The sequence below is a fragment of the Leucopleurus acutus genome (genome assembly GCF_964270905.1).
Source record: "Leucopleurus acutus genome assembly, chromosome: 16".
Taxonomy (NCBI): Eukaryota; Metazoa; Chordata; class Mammalia; order Artiodactyla; family Delphinidae; genus Leucopleurus; species Leucopleurus acutus.
This window is the reverse complement of record NC_139158.1, coordinates 61332724-61340162: the sequence shown is the minus strand read 5'-3', so window position 1 is coordinate 61340162 and position 7439 is coordinate 61332724.

Here is a 7439-nt window from a genome sequence, read left to right as displayed (position 1 = left end):
AGGTCTCTTTTCTTATTGTCTTTTTCTTATTTAGGCTGAGTAAACTGCAGCTCTGAGAGTTGCTGTCTCTTCCCACTCTCCCCTTCCCCTCCCTCAGGGAGGGGCCTTCATCTGGCCACAGCCCTAGTCGAACAGAGGCTGGGAAGGGGGCAACGTCAGAGGGAAAGGGATGAGAGGAAACACCAAGTGGAGGAAAGAGCAAGTGTAAAGGCCTGGAGGCCTGAGACTAGAGGGCATGTTTTCAAGGAAGTCTGGATCACAGATCCAAGGAGGTGGAAAGCTAGGAAAGTTGGGGCTGGAGAGTTCCAAGGGATGCGATCCTAAAGAGCCCGAAGCAATGGGGAAACAGAATTCGATCAGGGAAGTAATGTGATCAAATCAGGATTTGGAAAAGAGACCCTGCAGCCAGAGGAGAGAAGTGCTTACAGGGAAGCAGTGTGGGGCTGGAGAGACCAGAGAGAGAGAGAGAGAGAGAGTGCTAACAGTAATCCATGAGAGGGGTAGGGTCCCTCATATGTCCTGGATATCCCTAGTTCACCACCCACTTCACCCTGCTTTGCTCAGATTGGATGTACCAGGGCATTTATGATACAAGCACTCATGTAGCAGTTTCTCTTTGCTCAGAATCATTCTAAGCACTGTACATTTACTAACTCTTTATCCTTACAATTTGTGAGGTAGTTTATGTTTCCCTCCCATTTTACAGATGAAGAAACTGAGTCTCAGAGAAGTTTATTTATTTGTTTGGAATCACACAGTAAGTGCTAGAGTCAAATTCAAACCCATCACCTGGTTCCAGAATAAGCTTTTCTACCTTCCAAAGGGAGGATGGGAATTAGGTGAGAAAGGGAGGAGAGAAGAGGGGAGGAAGGGAGGTTTGAGGACCACCTTGCTTCAGAGTGGCAAGGAAGGGAAGATGAAGGGAGACAGCTGCCCTGGATCAGGAAGGAGCAGCCATTTGCAGTCCTTCAGCCCAACATCCCTTTCATGTCCAGGGACTGTTTTGGTCTCAGCAATGCTCAGGAGTTGGAGTGCCAGTTGTTGTCCAAGGCTGAAAATGGAGGATGAAGAGTTAGGGATTAAGGGAGTTTTCCAAGCTGGATACAAAGCTGACAGTCTTTATCCGCAGGCATGTGTAGACTGGTGGGAGTTTTTGTGGGTTGGGCAGGAGGGGAGTCCGAATCCCAATGTGATTAAGCAGGAGAAGTGTCTCTTCCTTTCTTTCTCCTCTACAACCCTAGGCAGGGAGACTCATGTAGTGCATGGAGCCCTGAGCAGAGGGAAGATCTGACCTCAGATCCCCTTATGGCCCTGGGCCAGTTCTGCATGTGTATAGATAGGGCCTGACAGAGTTAGGTTCTCACCTCCCGGGCCCCACCCAATGGAGGCAGCCCCTCTACCTCCCATGCCTCTCCACATCCCAGGATCAGCCTGTTCAAACAGGCAGTAGAAGCCACACTTTTATGTACGAGACTCTAGAGCCAGGAAACCTGGGTTCAAAACCTACTCACTCCTTCCTGGCTCTATGACCTTAGGCAAGTCACTCAATTTCTCTTAGCTTCAGAAAAGAAAGTAAAATGGTGGGCTTGGGGGATAACCAGTGCCTTCCTCCTAGGGCTGTGGTGAAAATTAATGCTAATCATTAGCTGGGGTGATGCCTCCCTCAGGAAGCCCTCTTGGATCTCCTACCCAGCTGTGCCCTGCTCCCTATCCCTCAGAGAAATCTCCCTGACCCTCCCCTATTATGAGCTTCCATGACACTTTAGTCTTTTCCTTCTTAACATTAATACACTGGCAATTTATCTTTTACGTTTGCCTGTTTGGAATTGTCTGGGAGCTCCATGAGAGTCGGGACAATTCATCCATTTTTCTTCACTGACAAATCGCCGAGTGCCCAGTGCTGTGCCTGGCACTCAATAGATACTCTATAAAAATCACTGAATGAATGAATGAATGAACAAGTGATCAGCCCTATGAAATAGGTTCTGCTATTCTCCTCATTTTATAAACAAAGTAACTTATTCGGGAAAGGGCAGCGACTTGTGTAACTATGAAGCCCTTCTGTGTGTCAGGAGCTGTGCTAAGAAATTTACTGATATTACCACATGTTATCCTCAAACTAGCCTTTTTTTGGGGGGGTGAGGAAACTGGGACTCAGGGAGGTGCTGTCATTTACCCGAGACCATTAGTTAGGAAGTAGCAGAGTTGGCATTTGAGAACTCTAGTTCAGGCAACTGGAGGAGTGACACTGAGGAAGGAACTGATGGGGTGCCTGAGTGGGTCAGGGGGGAGGGACCCACTTGTCACTGGTGCTGTAGAGGGGACTCTGCCCTGAGCAAGTTTGGACCAGTGTGTTCTGAGATCAGAGATCAGGGATTCAGACTAAGACCGAAGAGGAAGTACAGGGGTGGTGTTCCACTGGAGCCGGGGGCAGAATAACTCGGGCAAAGGCTCTGCAGTGGGACTGAGCCAGGCTCATTCAAGGGCTAAGATGAGGCTGGGTCTGGCTGATGTGGAGGCAGAAGATGAACCACAGCTGGTCAGAAGTGGGTAGGTCCTTTGAGATCTCATCTAGTTCCCTGAGCTCTTCTTTCATTTTACAAACAGGGACACTGAGGTCCAGAGAGAAGTATACCTAGCAAGTGGCAGGAGCAAATCTGGAAGCTTTTCCTTAGTGCCCAAGGACATGGCCTCTGGGCTTTGTTGGGAATCACTCTTGGGAACAGCCTTCATCACATTTCCTCAATTAGCTAAGAGCTTAATTCATGCCTACCACACCTTCTGCTTGGACCAGTTTCTAATACACAGGACCAGTTTCCCTCTGCTTGGACCAGTTTCTAATACACAGGACTAATTCCTTTAGTCCTGTGCAAACTGTGCACAAGATAATTGACACTGCATTGTTTATAACAAGAAAAATTGGGAACGACCCACATGCCCATCAGTAGGGGACTGCCTAAATAAATCATGGACTTCCTGACAACGGAATGGCATGTGGCAGTAAAGGAGGTGACGAAGCACTCTGTCTCCTAATACAGAGAGGCAGCCGTATGGAAAAGCAAGGGACAGAACAGGTGAAAAGTGGGACTAATAATCTATATTTGTATTTGTTTGCATATGCATAAAGAAACTTTGGAAGTCTACATAAGGAAATGAGATTACTGGGGAGCACTGGGCAGAAGGGAAACAGGTTGGGAGGGAGACTTTATAATATGCCTATTTATAATTTTTTGAATCATGTGAATGTATTTACCTATTAATAAATTGAAATAATAATGGGGACAGCTGCTACTCAGCCACTGCTGAGTGTTGTCGTATGGGAATAGGCAGTCAGTATGGTCAGATTTTCCAATTACTCAAGAGAAGCCAGAAATCCAGATTTTATTGTAAAATCTCTTGATTTTTAAACCTTGGCTCCATTTTCTCTCAAATACTTTTCAGGCCAAGTAAATAGGTCAGTGGGTCAGATGTGGCCTGAGGGCCACCAGGTTTCAGCCTCGGCTCTAACGGCCTTCCGCTTCCAGGCTGGAGTTCTCAGCAGCCCAGGTCTCTGCCCCACTGTGGGCAGCTGGAGACAGAAGCAGAAAAGTGTCTTGTCTTGCCCCTTTCCTGGCACCCTCCAACCCTTGCCCCTTGGGGCTGTGGTATTTGGGGCTTTTAACTCAAGACCTGCAAGGCAGAGAGAGGTTATGAACGCTCAGATAAATCCTTCCCCCGGGGCCCTGCAGGCGTCAAGGCACAGCTGTCTCCTGCTGCCCACCCATCTGTCCCTGGGAAGTGGGGACAGAAGTGGGGGTGGGCAGGAGTCTCCACTCTGAGCTTCAGATCACTGGGCTGTGTCCAGACTCAGCCTCCAAGAGATTGTGAGGAAAGAAGAACAGGGGCTTGGCTGCACCTAGCTGGTGTGGGCTGAGGTCATTCAAGCAAATTACAAAACGCCAGAGCTGGAAAGGCCCTAAGGGACCATCTCATCAAACCCCTCGTGTGCAGCTGGGAAGACTGACCTCTGCTCCCCAGCACCCCGCCCCAGACCATAGCTTTGTCGCTACTCTCCTGGACAACTGGACTGCACCAGCCTCTTCACTGGGTGCCCTGCAGCATTTCTTCCCCTCCTATTGTTCAGTCTCCACCATTAGCCAGAGGGGCTTTTTTAAAAGAGAAATCTGGGGCTTCCCTGGTGGCGCAGTGGTTGAGAGCACAGTGGTTGAGAGTCCGCCTGCCGATGCAGGGGACAGGGGTTCGTGCCCCGGTCCGGGAAGATCCCACATGCCGCGGAGCGGCTTGGCCTGTGAGCCATGGCCACTGAGCCTGCGCATCCGGAGCCTGTGCTCCACAAGAGGAAGAGGCCACAACAGTGAAAGACCCGCGTATCGCAAAAAAAAAAAAAAGAGATATCTGATCAGATCCCATTCTGCTCAGAATCTTCTGATTACTTCCTACTCACTTTGAGCCTGACTCCTCAGCCCTGCCTACAGTCTCTCTCCTGCTCTCCTCTCCAACCTCTCATCCTTCGGTCTTGCCCTCGCACATTCTGTTCCAGCCACGCTCTTTGCTGTTCCTTTAACATGCCAGCCTTCTCCCTCTCACCCAGCTTTTGTTCCTTCTGCTCCCCCAGCTGTTCACAAGGCTCCGTCTCTCTCTTCTCTAAAATGTTGCCTCTTCAGAGGGGTTTTCCTCATCATTTCTCCCCTATGCTCTGTCGCCTCACCTGCCTTATTTTTCATCCACAGCATTTATCACTACATGATGTTATAATACGTATGTTTTTGTTTCTCGTCTAGAGTACAAGATCTGTGGAGGCAGCAGTCTTGCCTACATTGTTCACCACTGTGTCCTCAGCACTTAGCAGATTTTGGCACATAGATGCTTAGTGATCCTGAACCAGCTGTGACGTGAAAGGGCACAGTCTACAATTCAGGTGACAGCCAGTCTTCATTCTGCCATTACCTGCTTAGGTGACCTTAAGCAAGTCACGTCGCCTCTCTGGTCCTCAGTTTCCTCATTTGTAAAACAAGGGAATCACAGAGACACCTTCAATTCAACAATCCTGGGATGTCTTCTCTATTCCAACGTCACTTTCTCCTCCATGGAATCTGAAAGTCCTTTAAACAAACGTCATTGTGTTTATTTATTGAATAGTTAATACATTCACAGTATTCAAAATTCAAAGGTACAAAGGCAACACATATGTCTTTCCTATCTTGTTCTCCAAGGGTCTCCTTCCCTTAGGTACACAAGTTTCCTCTCCCTCCCTCCCTCCCTCCCTCCCTCCCTTCTTTATTTCTCCCCTGCCCCCCACTGCTTATCTTTATACTGTCCTTCACCATTCTGAAACAAATCATAGCTTAATTATACACAGTTCTGTGTTTTGCTTTTTTTTCACATAACAGCATTTCTGGAGGTTGCTTTATATCAGTGCATAGAGAGCACTCCTGTTCTTTTTTGTGGCATCCCAGTGTTCCATTGCATCGATGTACCATAATCTACTTCACCAATCCCCTAGGTGGTGGGCAATTAGGTTGTCACCAGCCTGTAGCAATACTTCAGTGAATGACTTTGTGGACACACCATTTTGGATACCTGTATAATAAATGGACTTGCTGATTCGACGGTAGGTGTGTTTATAATTTGGATAGATGCCCCCTATAGGGACTATACCAATTTATCCCACACATATCAGTATTGAGTAAAAGTGCTCAACATAGGCCTTTTTAAATGGACTGCAATAAGTCCTCAAGACTACTGTATAATAGATGAATAAACTGTTCAACCTTGCTAAGCCTGTTTCCTCGTCAATAAAATGAGTAGCCTGCTTCATAGAGTGGTGGTAAGGATCAAATGAGATAGTGCATGGGAAGTCCTCAGCCTAGTTCTTGGCACATAGTAGGGCCTCTATGAAGGTTCGCATTCCTCCTCTGCTTGATGTTATCATCTGCCCCCAGACTGCAAGCTCTGTGGGAACAAGAGCCTTGTCTGTCTTGTTCGGTGCTATAGCACAGTCCTGGCTAATGGAAGGTGTCCAATAATTTATTTTTTTTGCGGTACACGGGCCTCTCAACCACTGTGGCCTCTCCCGTTGCGGAGCACAGGCTCCGGACCTGCAGGCTCAGCGGCCATGGCTCACGGGCCCAGCCGCTCCGTGGCACGTGGGATCTTCCCGGACCGGGGCATGAACCCGTGTCTCCCGCATCGGCAGGCAGACTCTCAACCACTGCGCCACCAGGGAAGCCTCCAATAATTATTTAGTAAGTGAATGAGTCCACTTTCCAACTTCACTTTGCCCACTAGGCCCTGCATTATGACCTAGCTCCTGCCTGTCCATTCAGCTCATCCCCTACCTCTTTCTCTCCTTCTCCTTGGGATCCAGCTACACTGCCTCCTCCAGGTTCCCTCCTGCCACAGTGCCTTTGCACTTGCTGTTTCCCCTGCCTGAAACAATTTCTTTACCCCATACCCACCCATAACCTCACCATTTGCTTAGTTTATTTCTACTCATCCGTAGGTCTCAGGTCAAATGTCACTTTCTTAAGAAAGCTACCTCTATTCCCTGATTTACGTTGGGACACCCCTCTATACAATCTCATTGGACTCTGAGCTTTTCATTTGAGCCTTGGTGCCTGCATGAATGTCAATCATATCCCTGTGACCAAAAGCCCGTGAGGCTCAGGACTAGGCCTGTCCTGTTTAGCATTGAATCTGCAGAGCCTGGCACAGTGTAGGCACTCAATAACCATGGCCTTGAGTGAATAACTGAGTGCCAACACCCATTTTACAGAGAGATTGAGCCACGCATCCCCACCCAACACTGTGGAAGTCTGGACTCCATGTTCCACTCTCTTTCCAGTGGAAAGAGCAACTTCCGTAATGTTTTGGTTGGTAAAGAAGAAGAGAGAGAGAGATTGGACTCTTAATTCCCTCCAAGCCATGATTATGTCACGGCCTCACTCATTCATTCAGCAGACCTCTCCGGGGACATCATCTGAGGGTCCTGGGTACTTGAGGGGAACACAGAGCCCCTAGCCTCAGTGGGCTCCCATGTCAGTGAGAAAGCCAAAACCATGGCAAAAATAGGTTTAGTCCAAAACAAGAAAGTGATCGATGCCAGAAGAAAAGGAGGACGACAGTCCTTCTGGAAGACCTGAGGGAGAGCCACCCTCCTGGGGGACCAGGTCGGGGATGGGATGGGGTCTTCTAGCAGGAGGGGCCTTAAGAGAAGAGTAAAAGCCTCAACAAGTGGATAAGGAAAGCAAAGGGTACTCCAGGCAGAGGGCACAGCCCAAGCAAAGGCAGAGAGGTGGGCAAGTCAGGGAGTGTTTGGGAACTAGGGTTCAAGGAGAGTAGAGGAAGATGAGGTGGAGAAGAACTCACAGACAGGTATCAGGAGATGTGTCCTCGAAGGATCATTGCAGCACTTCTTATAATCCCCAAAGATGGAAAAC